The 20668-nt window shown below is 39.5% G+C and overlaps 1 protein-coding gene across 1 annotated transcript in view; it reads right to left on the reverse strand.

The window, feature by feature from the left end:
- Positions 1–20668, reverse strand: part of spon1b (spondin 1b) — a 121211-nt gene that overhangs the window by 34605 nt on the left and 65938 nt on the right. The window lies entirely within an intron of this gene.

The raw sequence follows: 20668 nt of genomic DNA on the forward strand, positions 1-20668 counted from the left end.
TGGTCGGTTGGTTGTTGGGTGTGCGGGTGTTTGCATGTGTATGTACATGGAGGAAAACTGGTGTAGAAGCAAGTGTCCATCTTCTCTTGAGAGTCGCCCGGGGCTCTGTGACTTCTTTGGCTTCAGACCCCACCAACCTCCTCTCCCTCACACACACACACACACACACACACACACACAGATATTTATATGACTACAAAGAGCCAGAGGAGCGGAAATGCAGTGCCATCTCCAAAAGCTGACATGATGGACTCAAAAGAGACAGACTCATAAATAGAAGGACACATGAGCCATGAACGGATAACAACACAGGAAGGGCGTCATCCACAGAGACAGCAATAATATATGCGTTTTTTCATATTTTCACTTGAAGCAAATCTGCTTTTTGTGTTTCTTTCACGAATCCACAGCAGCTCCACAAAGTTCAATTAAAAACAAAAGCTTAGGAGAAAAACAATTTTGTCATGATGACAAAAAAAAAGTATCTTGATTGTATAATAGACAACAGAATGCTTTGATTTTATCATCCATCAGCATATTAATACACAAGCTCTCCTCGTTTATGTGGCGCTTTCTTCCAAAGTCATATAAGATAGGAAATGATCCATGCTACAGCAGCTTGGTGTGTCACTGAATACATTTTTTCTCTGTTGCTTTAATGAGACACAGAGCAATGACTCATTTCACTTTTCAGTGTCATTTTAGTTTAACTTTAGCTACTGCTCTCACACTGACAGAGGATGGTTTAGGAAAATCCAACAAATCCTCATCACAGAGTCTAAAACAAAACTGCAGTGTCCCCATCAACTGGTAGCACAGAGATATGCAAAAAGGCTTCCATTAGAGCCTTGATACGATGGCAATGGCAAAACTGGACACAGATAACTCTTTTTTAACAGCCTGATAAAGTCTGGATTTGGAAGCCGACTGGGTGGCAATAGAGAAAGCCACAGCGTTTGGGTGCTTTGAGTATTGCCCTTTAATTTGTGTTCGCTCTGTTTAGCTGTGTTTGGGTTTACACACCACAAGCCAAGGAGTACTTTACAAGGATCCACATTTGATGAGTTCAGGGTGACCAAGCCGTCTCACTATTGCCAAAAAAAACATGGTGTGTTCGGGTGCCAAGTACAGAGAACTGGAAAAACATTAACACATTTAATTACCAACATTTAGGGCCATTTAGTTTTGGATGATTAGGGACAAGTTATAGACAAAAGTTAGTGTCAGTTTGCAAGCAGACCAACGTTTACAGAAGATTTGAAGGGAGAGAACAACTAAAACGTATTCTTACTGATAAAATGACAGTTTATTTGAGTTGCTGACTGGTTACCAATCAGTTTGTAGAAGATTATTATATCTCTTTTATTATAAAAGTTAATAAATACTGTGTAGAACATTTATACATATGTAAGGTTATTTTAAAGGTAAGCCAGACATTTATAAGACTTTTTACTAGTTATTTATCCATGCATACAAAAAGTCGTTGGTTAAGTTTTTCAACAGATTGGGTTTTTGGTTCAAACATGATGTGTGTGGAGTGAGACTGGTCACACTTTTGCACTTCATGTGCATCTCTGAGACATCAGCAGCTTGGACTAAATGGAAATGACACAGGGCTCGCTGACCTGGCAAGAGGGATTCTCGTGATCTTGTGAATCGCATAAAGAATCCAGCTGCCTCAGATGGTAATGGGTCAAAATTGTCCAGCAAAGAAGGAAAGAAAATTGCATGTGGCTCATTTTGAAAAGCAGTTTCAGCATCTTTTCATATAGTTTTGCAGACTTCTTATGCCCAACAAGTTGTCAAAATTTCAACATTACATGTAATGTAATGATTCAGTCCAGGCTTTAGGAGACAACAAAGTCGTCTGTGGAAAGGTTGAGGTATTCAACACTGGTGCTGTTTACATAGGTTTTCACACCAAGGAGAAAGTGGGTGAAAGATTCTGTACATTATGTACTTTTTTTCCTGTTCAAATGACGGATAATAGGCTACTAGTTCCTAATGTGAATAAACTAAACATGACTAAACATTTGTCTATGTTTCATCTTTCTTGTTTAAACATGAGAAACTCAGTAATTACACAATTTATACTTTCAAGAAACACATTCTCAGGATAAACATGATGAAGGCAATTTTCTCTGTCGTTCTTTCACCATCTGCCATTACCAGACACTCTGAATGTTTTGGTTCAATTTAGGCTAAAAGAAACAGCACCCTGTTCTTGTGAAACACTCCCGCACATTTTATGGCATACCTCAGCCAATATCGCATAATGCAAAATGCTTTGTGGAGGCTCATAGGAGATGCAAATCTTCCTGTAATGGTCTTGTTTGTTTATGGCAATTATTGTAATGGCACAAAATGACTGTGATTTAGTAATGTTTAAATGCACATTACATTTTCACGAATGTTTTCGAGGAGAAGAGAAACAGGAGAACAGAAGGACATGGATTTAGAGACGCTTGTTGGGTAAGGACAGAAAACAGGAGGGAAAGATTCTGGAGGAGGAAGAAGAAAAACGACAAGCATTCGTGAAGTGAGACAAGGAGGATGAAAGGAGAGAGATTTTAAAAAGAGCAAGGCAGGAAATGAGAAGACTGAATTTAATGGTGGAAGAAAATGACAATCTGAGAGGCTACGGACAGGATAGAGCTTAAAAAGAGATGCACACATACATTTAGTTTGATTAAAATGACCTTACCTTCATCACACTTCCCTAGCATAATAACTACTCCCTCCATGCTTGTTTTGTTCTATATTACATTTCCTCAGGTTTGGGAAGCCTTTTAAAAACAATAGCATAAGCTATTTGGGGGCAGGTTAAAGTAAAGACTGCTTTGTTTTATTTGAAATTTGTCACTAGCCTAAATTTTTGGTGATCTTGACCGTGCCATGATCATAAAAGATGGATTTTGCTATTGTAAAATAGCATCTCAGGGAGTAGTTTATTGAGGACTTGAGACACAATGAATCAATTCTCTGCACAGTTAAACTAGGCTGATCGCCATCTGATTCTAGGTACATACCTATGTCATGTACAGATATGAGACTGCAATTTAGTTGTCATCTAATTTTTGGAAGGAGAAAATTCAAAAGCAGGCAGCAGGAACAAACAGGAATTAGGATAAGTGAGAAACAAGAAGCAAGGTGGCTGGTGATGAACTAAACAGCCGAAAGATTAGGCCGCTGACAGGTGAAGTGACTAACACTGATTATCTTGTTGCAATGGCATCTGTCAAGGGGTGAATTACATTAGACAGCAAGCGAAAAGTCAGTTCTTGAAGCTGATGTGACAGAAGCCCAAAGAAATGGACAAATATGAGAATCTGGGCAACTCTGACAAGGACCAAATTATGATGGAACACCCCCATATCTCAACATGTCAGCATGTAGCTGCTTTGGCTAAATGAGAGGGACCTCCGCAATAGAAGGAAGGTGGTTTTATGATGATGATTGACCGGTGTACACTACAGACCCAGTGGAAACTGTACTCCAACAAACTGTATTCAAGTTTAGTTAAATGCTTAAGTAAATATGTTGAGTTGTTCACTGTAAGAAATCAATGTTTTTCTCTTTAATATTTAACTTGTCCGCCTTGGACGCCTACTTTGGGTAACCCTTGTTTCTGTTTTCTGAATTGAATGGTTCAGTCATATTTCTGGCCTGATTCCTGAACAAAATAACCGGGTGTTAGTGAGGTTGACCTCTGCTTATACAGCTTACAAGGGCTTCTCTTGGAATGAGGTGGTCATTAAATGGTCATCAAACCACGTCTTTATTAATATATACCGAGGTGTCAAAGCTCACCATTAAGACTACAGGGGAGGAGGTCAAAACCTATCTTTATGGGGAGAAAAGTTAAGAAAGATTCAATTTTAAGTTTAGTATCCTATTTTACTAACCCCACTAATCCTAAAGTAAAGCGCAGGCTAATGAGTTATAAAAGGTCTTACTATCAACTACAATACTGGAAATCGATGAATCCAGTCTCAGCTGGATTTCATGCATTTGAACCAATAATTCATCAGACATCTCAAAACTGTCAACCTCATGTTGACAGTCATCACTGGTGATAACCCCAACTCTCACCTTAGGCCACCAGAATATTTCATTTTTGTTTTTATTAAATTCTTCTTTCAAGTCTTAGCACTGCAGAACAAAGAAAATAATAATTCTAACTGAAATCCATCAAAAACTATTTTATTATTTCCTCTCTCCAAAAAAGTAGAGTTCGGGTAAAAACAAATAGCGTTAGGACAGGGTAAGAATTTGGTTTATTACCTACAATGACCTCAGAGTGTTCATGGCGATAGTTTTAACAAATGTCACTGGTATAAAAGTACAGGTCGGTTCTCTCTCTCTGTGTAAAGTCAGGGCTGAAGACAAAACCGCTTGCTGGTTTGTCTAGACTCTAACTTAATCTATCTTTAAGTTAAATTAAATTAAAGCTATCCAGAAACTAACTATTGTTACACTTTGGCTGATGAAAGCTCCCTCCTACAGTTTTTTCATTAGTAATGCAGGCAACAGAAAGGTAGAAGAGACGCCTTTGGGAAGTAAACAGTTAGCAGGTGAATGAATCTTCTCTGCCACAGCCTTTTGTAAATGAATTAGAGTCTTGCTCTGTTAAGCTGCTAGGGTGGCTAATTTTACCACTTAAAATGAGAGTTGAATGGGCTACTGTACTGAAGTGCCAGGGTAACACAGTATTAGACGTCCACACACATACAGGTTGGCTAAAAACATACATGCAGAGAACTATAATAGTTTTATTACAATACATTTCTTCTTTTCGCCTAATCAACATCACAACATTTTTTAATGTCTTCCACATAGATGCACATTTACTCATCTGTGCAAAGTGTTGAACTGAGAACACACTGTTGGGTGAGCGCTGCTCTGTCAGAGACTCAATGTCATTCGTGTTCTGTCAGACTGTACAGCAGCAGGTGTCACAGCAGTGAAGAAAAAGCTGAGGCCCAGGACACATATTACAGCAAAATTACAAAGATTAGTGAGTGACACTGCTGGCAAACTCTCGGGCACACGGAGCCGAGGCGAGCAGCTTGAGGAAAATAGTGCTGTGACTCACTGCTGTCCATGCGGCATCTGAGCTGTGACAGCAAATATAACGTCTATATCTGGACAATCAGACTGATGGATGGGAAAATGGTGACAGGGTAAAAGCAAGAGACAGCGACGGAGATCTAGAGCGATGCCGACAAAATGGATAAATATAAAAGCAGAGATGGAAGCGCACCCGACGAGCCGGTGTGTTGCATATTTTTACCAAATTAAAAACTGAATGATGAAGGCAGAAGTCGAGAACTAATGTTTCCCATTAGGGCAAAAAAAGCTTTTAAAGTCAGTTCAGCCATCAATAAATAAAACAGGAAATAGCCAGGGGTTGAAATGTTTTTGCAGTATAATAATTAAGAAAATCATCCCACGATTGTCCAGAATGGTTTCTGCAGCTTGCATCACAATAGCTCAATGGCCAAGGAGGTTCATAAATGTTCACAGACTTGTTGACATAGCAGAACTTCAACCTTCAGCCTATACGCTGATGAAGGCTGTAAGGTCTTAATCAGTTATGCCAGTCAAGTGTGAAGATTTGATCACTTACTAAAAAGCTGATGCACAGGGAGAGATGCCGCAATCTTTGCTCATCCAGTGTCGGGTGTGTTTATGACCTTTTAACCGTTTCTCAGAAAGGAGTTTCAAGTTTTGATTTTAAGCATTGGTCTGCCAATGCATCGTTTTTACATTACATTTTACAGCCACATATAATCATCAGCATCAAAAGAAGACACAAACTTTTATAAGACTTTTTCAGTCTTTAACAAAGACTTAAATTCAGCTTAATTTTATAAATCAATACATATTTAACCAGCAAGCAATTTTGTTGTACTCCTGTACTGTTGTATCAAAATGCAAATGCAACCTTTTTGTTGTTTTTAAAAATTATTTTGGATTATGAAATGACTACGATCAGTGCATTCACTTCAGGTACACACACTACTCTCAGATAGCAAAAAGTCATTTTAATATTGCAGTGAAAAAGTGTTTGTCCTGTTTTTTGGCATATTTGTCACATTGTTCAGAAAGTAAGTAAATAAAAAATGCAGTTTTTAAAAAGACAATTTAATTTATTAAGAGAAAATGTTATACAATACAAGTATAGGAAAGAAATGAATCCAACCAGGAATTTCATCTCATTCTCCAACGTGAGAGAAGAAATGAGACGTATGTCAGACAAGTCTTCTGGGCTCGGAAGGAGGGGGAGGAGTCAATGAGCTGGGTAGTGTTTGCTGAAGAAATGTCTCTGAGAAGGTTAGGTTGAAGTTAAAGCATGTATGTAAAGCATCTTAAAATAATCTCAGGTTAGGGTTGTGTCTGCTTTCTGCAAGAAAACAGTTGCAGTACCGTAGCTATTATCTGGAGTCACGTTCCTGTCTACCTGTCCACAGCTCCACCAAAACTAGGTGGGATTGCAAAATGCTCCACTACATATATATGTAATGATCAGCTGCCTTTTACAGCTAAAAACAATGCTTGAACCAAAATACATAACCAATCAACTCACAGACAGTTGGGCAGGAACTTGGGGTCATATTTTGATTATATTTTATTGATATTTAGTGTAATTTTCTCACAGACACAGTAATCCTTCAGCACTGATTTCCAAGACAACAAAAAGCTACAAAAGTCCACATTCTGGGGCACGTGGGGCAGAAACAAAAGTCCATGTCCTTTAGGGGATTACTTTTTTTTTTTTTTTTTTACACTTTGTTAGTCCTTTCTGAGTTTTGGCTACACAAATTTGCCTCTTTGGATACTGTGATTATGGGTCCATTGACAGTGACAACACCAGCTGAGTAAACTGGTGGAGAGCAGCTGTGCTTGAATTTTCATATTTGTGGTGCAATAAAAAGGTAGAACTGGAGCCCCGCTGATGTGCAACCCGTTCATCTTTTTCTTTTTGTCGTCTGCTTGTTTTCAGCCCAGCATCTGCTCTCATTTTGTTGTCAATATATGTTTATTTTTGTATTGTTCAGACAACATACAACTGGTACATCTACCAGGTGTTCAGCTGAAATCAGGTCATGTAAATATTTGGATAATGCAGATTGAACCAGTTGGGTCTGAAAAAAAACCAGCCAGTGATATTAGTTGGTAATTTAAAAATGCCAAATCAATCCTACAAAAACAAAAACTAAACTACAAAAAAAATTACCAAAGGTGAAGAAACAAAGATACAGAAGGATCCTAGACTTAAATAACACAATAACCAAAGTGTTTCGAGTAGGATTTTTAAGACTGGAATCAATAAAGATACTTGGTGATTTAAAAATCCAATATAATTTTTTTTTTCTTTAGACACATGAATTAGTCCAGGATATTGGCAAATGGCTAATATTGACCGATATAGCCACCCTCCCCATATATAGGCTCTAGTTGCCATGGCGATATTACACATTGTTTGAGTGATAACGTAGTAACATAAAATAATGATCCTTGGCGATATGTGTCCTGTCACTTATCAACCATCTTTGAAACACCTCCAGCGAGCTATCTGCAAGACAGTCTCTCAACTGGGAGGGAATTATATATTCTGTTACACTATCCAATGGGACACAACTTCTTTTACAGGATCACCAGTCAAGCCTGGTAAAAATAACGTCAAAAGTCACAAAATAGCAGTTCTAAAGGTTTTATTCCCAGCACAACAACACGACTGGTTAACATCCTTCCTACTTTTAATAGTTTGATAACTTTTTAGGGACAGGTGGGACAACCCTCATCTCAGCAAATCAGTTAGTAGTTCAGTACGTAAGTGGCAATTATTGGGAAACGCATTGATGGAGGAAGAGGGCGTACTCTAGAAAGAGTAGCTTGTAGCAGTTTATTTAAAATAAATACATAAACAAAAATAAGTAAGAGCTCATTCATTTTAACCTGCACAAACTGAACTTAGAGTTATTCCCTGTGAACATCATCACTTTTAATTATCCGATCAAACGTTATCACTAAAACATCCATTTCCAATGTGTAAAGTAAACTTTGATGCTCCTACATTTAAGCTGCCCAGCACCCAAAAATGGATCCAGTCAAGCGTAGTATTAAATATCCATCTTTTCTAACTTGATCAAAACACGAATTAGCAGAGGGGATTAACGTGCACGAGGGGAACATTGCATTGTAACTAGAGCTGCAACGTTTCATTGAGCAATTCAAAGAATTCGATAATAAACAATTCTGGACACAAATTCTTTGCTGCGATGCTTCATTTAACACATGGCTCTGTACCGCGCCCATGTATTAAACGATGTAAACGTGAGCATTTCACCCACATTCACGACTAAAAACAGAGCTGCAGAAGTAGAAACACTTCAGTACTTGAGTAGAATTGATTTTAGGTATCTGTACTTTACTTGAGTTTCATTGTACTTGAGATTATTTATATATTTTTGCATTTAAGAAAATGTTTTCTTAAAAACATTTATTTGAATGTAGCATGTAAAAACAATCAAAGGATTGAGTTATTTGCAGTTGTTAAACTTTAAAGCACTGTAATTTTTGTTTCTTTTCTCTTTTGAATATTTATTATTGCTCATTAATAACACAATAATTATTAAGAATAAGAATTTCTTATGCGATTACTCGATTAATCGATGGGATAACCAATAGATTATTCAAGTATTATAATAATAAGTGTAACACTTACAGATTTTCGAGTACATTTTGTTTGTCAGCTAGATTGAAACATACTCGTGTGCACAGGACAGAGGCAGACACACAGGCAGCCTGCAGCATTCCTTCCCAAATCCCCTCAGTGATCTCAGTTCTGCCCACTTATCACTCAGCTCAGTTTGGAATGAAGTTTTGTCTGCAGGGACTCTGCGACAAGAGGCTCTGTATTGTCTTTCCAAACTTGGTCTAATAAAGGAAAATGAGCCTGGGGACTCTGGGAAAAGGTGTCTAATAAAAAATCAACACTGCACTAATGCAATTACAATTGCATAGGGGCTGTGGAACTGTAACTCAGTCGGATAAAATTCCCAGCTTAGGTCAAAGTGTGGGAACACACACACACACACAAACACACATCCTCTTCTCACATGCACATGCTGCACAAAACCGCACTCAGGAAACCCATTTTGGTTTTAGGCAAAGGTGAGTGCACGATGAAACAATCTAACCTTTTAGAAACAACAATTCTCATCATCTTACAGGATATATCTTCAGTCATTTCTCAGATATTATCTTGCATACACACACAGTATCTCAGCTCGGGAGGTTATTTATCAACCATCTGCGACGTCGATATAAAGCCATGGGGCATTTCACATCATCTGTCCAATTACATTGTAATTTACTTGTCCCTCAAGCTAGGTGCTGTAATTGTACTATACAATATAGCAACCAGTGTTCCCCTACAGCAAAACCAAGAACAGATTTCAAATAAACAAAGCCAATATCTCCTTTCCCCTGAAGACTCACTAGTTCCAAATCAATCATATAATGTGTTTTTTTCCCCAAGACAACTGATGGACTGTGACAGTGAAATGTTTTGTGCTTTAAATGTTTCTCATTTTAATTTTGCTTCTGGAAAGTTTGTTCATTTCCGTGTACATGTAAAACCCACCATAACTCATATTACAGGAATTTGAGTTAAATTTTAATACTTCACATAAAACACACATATTGGATGTCAGCGTTCAAAATCAAAGTAATGGAGCAATAGAAACCACATTAGAAGTGAGACTTTACGACTGTGTTTCTAATTGTAATGATGCTACTGGCAAATGTTGTAATGTCAGCACATTAAAACACACTGTTTTATTTGACGCTGCCAATTAAAATCCTGGTGTTAGTACAGAGAAACAATTCCCCATGGTTTAGGATTTATAGGCGTTGGATCTGCTGTGACAGCAAAAACCACACCCACTGTTTTTAAAGCCACAAAATCTAAAATCTGAGGCAATAACCGATAACACTGAGTATCCACAAGAAAGGTTGAAGAAGAAGAGCAAGGGGAAGGGGGTGGTTGACCAGGCAAATTACAGCTTTGGCACAGCGCACTAGCTGGTTTACTGAAGCCTGGAAAAAAATCTCAGGGGACAGAGATTTGTCACATTGGAGAGGAAAAGGTCCTAGCAAGGATAGTAGATTGGGACCAGAACTATCAACCACAAGATTATTTGACGACTAGGCCTCTGAATCAGTTTTCTGATCCAGTTAAAGTTGTTAGTTCCATCCTTGTTACTTCTTTTAATTTAAAAACACTAGTAGCTTACTTTGGGCATGTTTGGATCTCAGGAATAGCCTTCTCTGAGATGAATACAAAACTTCCTGTTAACTCAGAACAAAGATCATCTTTTGAAAACCCAACATCCTGTCAGAAGCTAGAACAGACTCAAAAACTCTTCCAGATACATCAGCATATAGGGTTGGCACAACAAACAGCAAAACAGCAACTATCTCAGTTCCCTCCACTTTGGTTTCCTTGTTTCGATCTCACAGCTCCACAGTTAATAACCATTTTGCAAATTATAACATAACCTCATGAGATCAGTGGGTCCCACATTGTAATCAAAGAGACGGCCCTGAAAGAGCTGATAAATGGGCTGTTCCGGTAAACTCTGCAACACAGTTCCAGCTGTGAAAACAATGCTTAATGCGGGCTGGCCCCCAGTCGGAAGCCTTACCAATAATATTAAAACCTAGTGCTGAATGTAGTGTCACATGTAATCTAGAGATGGTTTGACAGAGTAGAGTAGAACAAATGCACTGAATTAGTTAAGCAATCTCCTTTGTCAGAAAAACCCCATTTTCTTTCCACTTACAGTCACAAGGTTGACCCAGAGAACCATATTAGAGACACGCTAGCTGCTTTTAGACCAAACATGTCTGGGTGCTACTTGGAGCAAAGTACTCAACTTGAGAAGTCACCTGGGAACTAAATATCTTTTAAGCCTTTTTCTGTTTGCAGACCCTCTACTAACAGGAACAGTGGAATCGTGCATTAGCTGAGCAGCTGCTGGTAAAGCAAAGTCACCTAAGATTGTCCCTTACTTTCTAATCCTTGTGTGGGTTCTCTCCGAATACTCCGGGTTCTGTCAGCCCTGTAATAGACTGGCGACCTGTTCAGGCTGTATGTTGCATTCGTCCTATAAGAGCTGACATAGCAACTTATTTCAAAACTGGAAGGCAAGAGTAAAGAGTTGAAAGCACAGCTGAGTGAAGTAAAATGGCTCTGTATAATTTATCCATTTGCCATGCAAACTACTTAGAAACCAATTTTTTTATTTGTAAATTTGTGACAGTTTTAAGTATACTTTAGTTGCAGTGATGTGTGACCAGATCTAGAATTCACTCAGTGCAAATCACCTCTGGTTGGGCAGTGGTGAACCCTGACAGGGGCCCTAAGTCAGTGAGCATCTCCTTTATCTCTCTCAGAAAAGCATGACTTCCCATGTCTGTCTTCACGGCATCCATAATGTGTAGTTTTAGAGGCCTGTGTGCTCCATTACTATATCCTTCAAGTACTGATGTCAACCCAAGGAACTTTTTAAAAATTGAATTTTTCTAGAATAGGCAAATATTTAAAAACAATAATTGTTATGCTTTCCAGACCAAGTTCTTACTGGTCAGACAATCAAGTCCAGTCTCCATTATTCACCAGTACTGCCTTTGGAGCACTCTGGAGCATTTTTATTAGAAATACGTGAAAATTAACATGGTTTGCTATGAGGTACTGTCCTACAAATGAGTTTAAGCTCCAGATTCTATGAATGAAATTAAGGTATCTTGTTAGCCGGTGCAGTTTATGGATGTAGCTTGTTAATTTTAATCTGTTCTGAATTTTTTCTAATTACATAAAAGTGGCAAAAGCTACAGCACAGAGGCTTCAAAATGCTCATCCACAAACCAGCATGAGACTAGCTGTGTCAGTCTTTTGTACTGTCCAAGATGTCTTTTTACAATCTACTGAGGCTAAAAAGGCTGGCAGGTAGAGTCACTTCACACACTTTGGCAGACTAATTGATTGTTTTAGGAGCAGGTAGGATTGCAGCCAGGATTTTGTTGACTGCAGCCAAAGTGATTTCACATGGGCCTGCCCTCTCCAAACCATTAAGGGCACAGGAAAAAAGGCAATATTTTTTTTAAAAAATATTTGAAACTGTAGCTTTTCATGACATTTAAACTGTGGTTGCTTCCTACTGGTGTAGCTTGGTATTTTAGAACAAAACCGGCATCACAACAGTGTGATGTTTCAGTGTTTCAGTGCCAAAAATGTTTTTATTTGTGTGTCTATGTTTGTTTGTGTGTTGGTGTGCACATTCCCTGTAACCCGGAGGCCTGGTAATCCATCAAACCCGTGTCAGGTGTAATATGTGACACGTTCACCTGAGGAAACATTGTCACATTAGTCAGTGTGGATCAATGTTGAGTTTTGTCTTGGAAAATCTCTCTGTCGCAAACAACCAAACAGCTACAATTAATAACAGCTGAAGAGCGAGGTTTTTTTACGCCGTGCATGATTTACAGAGCTCCGTGGTAAAGCATATGCACGAGCTTTTATATTTACATGAGCAAAATGCGAGCGAAAGCACACCCACAGATCATCCCACTTTAAAGTGCTAACACACCTATCGTGCCGTTTGTTTATGTGTTTGCCGTGCCATTAACTGTGAGGTAGTTTGGGAAAATGGATGACTACTGAATCAGAAAGGAATTTGTTTTTCACCACCGGATCCACGGAAAAAGAGGAAAACATCAAAACATGTTATGACAGATTAAGAGAAAAATACTTTGAAGCTCAGATGAGAAATTAGATGTTGTCATTACAATAAAAATAAGTCGACTGACATGAAAGCACGTTTGAAAGTGAGTTCTTGCAGTAGCAGAAATGGGGGTGCTTTGGCACGAAGCCTTTTGAATTTGCATTTGAAGTGGATCTGGAAATGACGTTTTAAAGACTTCTATCCATACAAGGCTGCGAGCACTCATCCAAGACACCTCAAAGGCTTTTAGACTAGGCACTCAGGTTTAAATTTGAAACATCATTATCATCAAGATCTACTGGAGATGAGAAGAGAAGAGGAGGGGTAGCCGAGAAGAGGTAGAAAATTTCATCTTATTAACCTGAGTAATTTAGTACCTTGTCTTGTGTAATGGGAGTCTCGTACCATTAGGGGGCTTCTCCTCTTCTCCTGCACACTGTTTGTCCATTTCCCTGTTCCTCTTGGTCCCTGTGGTGACTGCCAATTCTTGCCATATTGTTGCAATCACTCATTTCAAGTAAACCTCAACTGATTGGCTCTTTTGTTTCTGCATTTCGGGGAAAGAAAGGTTCTGACATTTTCTCAAGCTTACAAATGTTGCTTTTAGCATAGTGGGCTACAGATAATTGATCAAAACTGCAATCTTGAACCTTTCCTTAGCTGTAATTTAGGAAGAAGGCAAAGGTCATTATGTGCTCAGCTGAGAACTGGTTCTTTGCTTCTGGCAGCTAAGGTGATTATTTTGAAAGCGCCTCTGGCAGTTTCATTTTGTGCTGTATTATGGTAGACTGAAGGAAAAGAAAGCCCTGACTGACCTGAAAGAAACCTTTTTATATAAAAGAAGGAAGATAACATGCTGCTATTTTTTTAACGCCTAGTTTTTGCTTAAGCGTTCAGGATTTAGTATTTGTTCTCATGCATCGTTGCCTTGCTACGATTGGCTGGAGGGTGGGCAATATTTTCCAGTTACACCACAGCCCTGACGTAGGACTGGGAACCTTACTAAGGTTAACGTTAACATATTTTTTCGGACAAAGCCAGCTGAGACAGGCTGGTGCCAAGGCTGAGATAAACGAGGAGTTATCTCATAAAGAGGAACAAACAGTACTCCAAGAACAGACAAAGCCCAGCAGAAACCTTGAGGAGGAGCTCCATTTGCCCCCACCCGGGAAGAGCCTCAGAAAGGAGAGACATCCATGGCATCTGAGGAAGAGCCTCAGAAAGGAGAGACATCTAAGGCAAGAAGAGGGGTCCCTATTTGCCTCCAACTCTCTCAACAACACCAACGACCAGGACCAGGACCAGGGACCACGACCTTCCCCAGTCCCCCAAACCCCTGACAGGCCATCACCCTCCTCCCCCTCCCTTTCTCCCTCCTCCCCACACCTGAAATTCACTGAGGAGATGATGGAGCGGGTCAATGCTGGGCTCAGATCTACCCCCCGTCCCAATCCCTTTTTGTCCCCCATAAACCCCTCACCAGAGCGGCCAAAGGTTCGCCATCGAGCCCCACCCTCAACAGAGCAATCGAAGTCACATTGCCCAGCCTCGCCCCCCTTAGTTCCTCTTCATGCCCTGTCTCCGCAGTCTGATGCGTGATGTGTGAAGGGTCCGGGCTGTGAGGATTATGGCAGTGATGACTTTTCCCAGGAGAAGCTGGGACCCTGTTTACTAGAAGGTTTTAAAATTTCTGTACTTTCAGGTGACGGAAGGAGACATGTGGCCTGGTCAAAACACAGAGAGCTACACTCTAAAAGATCTTTAAATATAGTAAACATACCTTGTGTGCCACAGACTGCTCCCAAACACGAGGGGACAAGTAATACCTCTAAAACACTTAAGTTGGCTTTATTAAACATTAGATCTCTAGCTGGGAAAACATTTTTAATTAATGATTTAATCACTGAGCACAGCCTTGATTTTATGTTTCTAACTGAAACTTGGTTGGACCAAAGTAACAGTGGAGCTGTTCTCATCGAGACGACCCCTCCTAACTACAGTTTTATCAGTGAGGTCAGGGCGAGCAGGAGAGGAGGAGGGGTTGCTGTCTTATTTAATGAATCATTTCAATGTAAGCAGCTATCTCCTGGAAGTTTTCAGTCTTTTGAATATGTGGCTTTACAGCTGAAGGCCCCATCCAAAGTTGTGTTTCTTAATGTTTACAGGCCTCCCAAATACTGCACAGACTTTTTTAATGACCTCAGTGAACTGCTGTCTGTGATCTGTGTTGATTTTGACTGTGTAATTATTGCTGGGGATTTTAACATCCATGTGGACAACCCTCAGGACAAAGGGACTGAGTAACACTCTGGGCAACTTTGGGCTGACTCAGCATGTAACAGAGGCCACACATAATAGAGGACACACTCTTGACCTACTGATCTCCAAAGGCCTGAGCATTTCAAAGGTTACTGTGTCTGATGTGGGCCTGTCTGATCATTACTGTGTTTTCTTTGAAAGTAAAATCTCAGCCCACACAAATATATCAACAACAATGATCACAAAACGGTGTATAACTGAACACAGTAGTGCAATTTTTAACCAGGTCTTCCCATTAACACCTGACCTGCCCAGAGGGTCAGTCAATGAGCTCGTCAATAGCTTCAATGCTAACATGTTAAATGTAATGGACACTATTGCTCCCATTAAGGTGAAGGTTATCTCTGGAAGGAAAAAGTCTCCATGGAGAAACTCCACACTGGTGAAAAATGAAAAAAGAGAGTGTAGGAAAGCTGAGCGCAGATGGAGAAAAACAAACCTCCAGGTTCATTATGACATTTATAAAGAGAAACTTCACAATTATAATTTACAACTGAGGAATGCAAGGAGGTCCTACTTCTCTGACATCATCACTAAAAACAGCCATAATGCTCGGGTCTTATTTTCTACAGTTGACAGGCTAACAAACCCTCCTGTGCCAGTGGCAGCTGAACTTCATTCGACCATGGCCTGCAATGACTTTGCCAAATTCTTCACTGAAAAAATCCAAAAAATTAGACAAGCAATTGGTACATCAACAGCAGATCCAGGATATGTACTGTGTCCACCAAAAAACTGTTTAAACACCATGAAACAGTTTCAACCTATTAACAGCAAAGACCTGGAGGACATCTTAGGTCAACTGAACTCCTCCTCCTGCTGTTTAGATGTCCTGCCAACAAGTTTTTTCAAAAAGGTCTCAAAGACTTTAGAGTCAGACCTGTTACAGATCGTCAACTTTTCTTTATTATCAGGTGTGTTTCCAGAATCACTAAAAACTGCTGTAATCAAACCTATACTGAAAAAGGACAATCTTGACAAGACACAAATGAACAACTACAGGCCGATCTCAAATCTCCCGTTTTTAAGTAAGATCATTGAAAAAGCAGTTTCTCAACAGCTCAGTTACTTCTTAAAACAGAATAACTGCTACGATGCCTTCCAGTCAGGTTTTAGACAGAACCACAGCACTGAAACCGCTCTGACCAAAGTGTTTAATGACATATGTCTGAATACAGACAGTGGAAAAATGTCAGTCCTAGTTTTACTGGATCTCAGTGCAGCATTTGATACAGTTGACCACAACATATTACTCAAACGACTGGAGAACTGGACAGGTCTTTCAGGAACTGTACTAAACTGGTTCAAAACATACGTAGAAAACAGGAAATACTTTGTATCAATAGGTAACTTCACATCTGAGCAGACAAGTATCACATGTGGAGTTCCCCAAGGTTCCATCTTGGGACCCCTTCTGTTTAACATCTACATGCTCCCACTGGCACAGATTATAAACAACAACAAAATAAACTATCACAGCTATGCAGATGACACACAAATATATATCACAATGTCACCAGGAGACCGAGGCCCTGTACAGGCTCTTGGTAAATGCATTGAGGAAATCAATGACTGGTTGTGCCACAATTTTCTCCAGCTAAACAAAAACAAAACTGAGGTAATAGTCTTTGGCGCCAAAGAAAAACGATTACAGGTCACCAGAGAACTTCAATCTATACACCTAAAAACCACAAACCAGGCGAGAAATTTGGGTGTAGTGATGGATGCAGACCTAAACTTAGAAAAACACATTAAGACAATAACAAAGTCAGCTTACTATCACCTCAAGAATATATCAAGGATAAAAGATCTGATGTCTCAATAGGACCTGGAAAAACTAGTCCATGCATTCATCTTTAGTAGGCTTGATTACTGTAACAGCATCTTTACAGGTCTACCTAAAAAGTCAGTCAGACAACTACAGCTCATTCAGAACTCTGCTGCTCGAGTCCTCACTAAGACCAAAAAAGTGGACCACATCAGTCCAGCTCTGAGGTCCTTACACTGGCTGCCTGTCCGTCAGAGGATAGACTTTAAAGTTCTGATGCTGGCCTATAAAGCTCTGAATGGTTTAGGACCAAAATACATCAATGACCTCCTGACCCAGTATGAACCATCCAGATCCCTCAGGTCATCTGGATCCGGTCTTTTATCAGTTCCCAGAGTCAGAACCAGACACGGAGAAGCTGCATTCAGCTTTTATGCTCCTTATATCTGGAACAAACTCCCAGAAAGCCTCAGATCAGCTGAAACACTCAGTTTATTTAAATCCAGGTTGAAGACTCACCTGTTCTCAGTTGCATTTGAATAAAGCACCAAATCCACACTTTAAGCTTAAATTTCAAAACTTACATTTAACTACTGATTTTATCTACTGTTCTGATTTTATCTGTTTTGATTTTATATACTATTGTTTGTTTGTTTGTTTGTTTGTTTGTTAATTAGTTAGTTAGTTTATTTGCTTGTTTTATTCAATTTTAAATCATGCTTTTTATTTGTTCTTGTTTCTAATGTCTCTGTAAAGCACTTTGAATCACCTTGTTGTTGAATTGTGCTATACAAATAAACTTGCCTTGCCTTGCCTTGCCTTTAAACACATTTGTTCCATTCGTTCTTTGGAGCCTGAATCGGGTTTTTGTAAACACCAGAGAAAAAAAGGAAACCTGTTTGGTCTTCACAGTAAGTCGTGTTTGTGCCGGTGAGGGCAGATGTTAAGGTCTGCTAGTAGAAATGCACCAGGTACAATTTTATTTCCAGTTTCCTCCCAAGTCTGATCTAATTATCTAAATCTGATCATGACAATAACTCTGATTTTCAGCATCATCAAACATTTTCATACGTTTTCTTTAACCCTTTCATGCATGAATTGTGACAGCCGCAATCAGGATTTTTTAAAGTATTTTTATTCATCTTTAGGCATGAAAAATTTTAAACATGTACTTTTCAAAGAGTTTTTTACATGTCCACTTAGGTGGACAACTGGCTGACCAGTAGGTGGCAGGGTATGGAGTGAGACATCAATGTCCAATATAGTGGTTTATGTGCAAGTATACCATCATCACTGACACAAACACAAGAAAACAGCCTTTGAATAGCTGTCCACTGTAGTGACCACTTTGTGTAAAAGGGTTAATGTAAATATCAGTCCACGTACCGAATAAAACACTGACCATTTAAATAATTTTTATCCTTTTTTCAATTTTTTCCTACCAAAAATTCTACAGGTTACAGGGGCAGGGCATCTTTCCACAAATAAAATCTGTATATCCAACTTTCTACAAAATGATTTCTTCAGTGTGCTTCATGCCATGCAGATCGGGCAGAACATTTCACTACTTTTACTGAAATCAAACAAAAAAGCTTAATCTTTAGAGCTGAGAGTTACTTAGAGTCACAAAGCTGCGAAAACAAAGGAAACGTCGGACAGCCGGCTGCTGCATTAGCATTATGAGAAAGCTAGACACAATTACATTTTTCAAAAAAAAATCTCTTTGCCCAAATCAAGCTGCCAAGTTTGTACTGATTTGCATATTTGCACAGCTCATTCTAGCAAGTGGAACGATGCAAGTTGTTCCGGTTTGACTTTGTTATATTGCTCAACAGACGCATGGCTAATTTGATCAGCAGGCAATAAGATACACCTGAGGCTACACAGAAACTGACAGACAGCAGTCACTCACTGATTGGTTGGTGCATCTATACGTAGAAGTTAAACTAATGTTTACTAAGGGACATCGTTTGAGGCAATATACACTTCACACAGCTCCCTCTAGAGCCACTAAAGACATTATACAACTGCTTTTACGTAGAAAGTAATCTCTCCCTGACAGTCAAAGTAGTGCTGGCAGGCTACCAAGCTATTATCACATAAATCTGTGTCTGAGTGGTTAGTTCTCTGTCAAAAGTTACCTCTGAAAAAATCTTTTACTTTGAACTGTAATGATAATGACAAGCTGTATGTTAAGATAATCAGACCTGCAGACTTCTTCTGAGGCTATCACCGGGTCTGTTTGGATGAAGTAGCTGGAAATCTTTTACCACAATCAAACCAATCTGCTGCGATCTGTCTGTTATATCTAATCAGGGACTGATTTACACTCCAGATACAAGGTCACTGCTGCTGACTTTTACTGCTGTGGTATCAGCAGTAAAAGTCATGTGAACCAGAACTACAAAGTGTGATTTAAAAGCAACTGAATTTGTGTTACAGAGTACAATCAAAGCATCAATGTGACTGAAAAAAATACATTTTGAACACTTGTTAAGCAGAAAGACATGAGTGAGGAAGTAGAGGGGAGTAAGTTCACTAAGGTGCAAAAAGAAAAGCGCAAGGAAGAAAAACAAAGCACAAGTAAGAACAGACGATGGAGAGAAAGCCCACGCAGCGCGATGAGAGCGAAGGAAGTGAGGTCAGGGTGGGGAGTAAGAAAAGTAGAGTTTTGTGAAGAGGAGAGCAAAGAAAAGGGAGAGGGGGGAGGTCAGAGAGGGAGTGAAAGTCCAGTAATTGCTTTGACCTTGAGCTGAGCTGAGGTGTAACTCAGTCAAAGCGAGTGATGAATTCCATGCCCTCGGCCCTGTCGCGGGGATAAAGCCACCGCTCGCAGGGATTTTTGTTTATGACCACTTGGAAAAAAATATGGAGGGAGGACAGAAGAGTCGCTGAAAGAGAGCCTTGCTGGGCAGCTTTCACAGTCGCAGAGGGAAACCAGTAAATGGAAACGGTGAGCTGGAGGGGTTGCTTAAAGGCCAGAGAAACAAGACGAAGTGCAGTAGAAATAATTGTAACACGTTTGGGGAAGATCTATTTTGGCTGTGTGACCTGTCAGACGAATGTTTATGACCACTGACAGACCGAGCTCTGGAGAAGGACTCGGAGAAAGCGGCACTCGCAGAGCTTCTCTTCACTTTCTTTCCGGGGTTATAGAAGCTCCAGCACACATTAGCAGGTTTTTCCTGCTCATTAAACTTTCATAAGTCTTATAGCAGCTACAGGAAAATGTCATATTCTGAACGCCTTATACCATGTCACCCACTGTATGAAGAATGACCTTTTATACGACTTGCTTTTCATAGTGTTTCGAGCACATAAATGATGTCACATTGTTCTAGTGGTAAAAAGTCCTTGAAGTTCGAGACAATTTCATTCCTTCATTTTTTTCTAATAAACAAATACGCAAGAGTTTGATGATGACCAACGCCAAAATGTAGACACATATTTTACTTGATACGAAAAACCCTTAAAAAAATGTGAAATATAGCGCATGTTTATTTTCTCAAACTCTGTACCTAATAAAATGAATCAAACAGAAAATGCTGATTCTTTGCAAATTTTGCTACCAGCAGATGTTAATACTGAAAAAGTATAACCCCATCACCCACCTGATTCTAATCACAGACAACTCACTCTATTATAGGTTGAAACCTCGATAGGAAATCCTCAACTGATGCCGTACCTGTTACAAGTTAGTCAGTTGGGAGGCGTCAGCACTGTTAGCAGAATGTGCTGATGGTGCAGACGCAACCATTACTAGGAGTTTGGGCAATTTACCACCACA

This window comes from Aulonocara stuartgranti (assembly GCF_965226115.1).
Source record: "Aulonocara stuartgranti genome assembly, chromosome: 7".
Taxonomy (NCBI): domain Eukaryota; kingdom Metazoa; phylum Chordata; class Actinopteri; order Cichliformes; family Cichlidae; genus Aulonocara; species Aulonocara stuartgranti.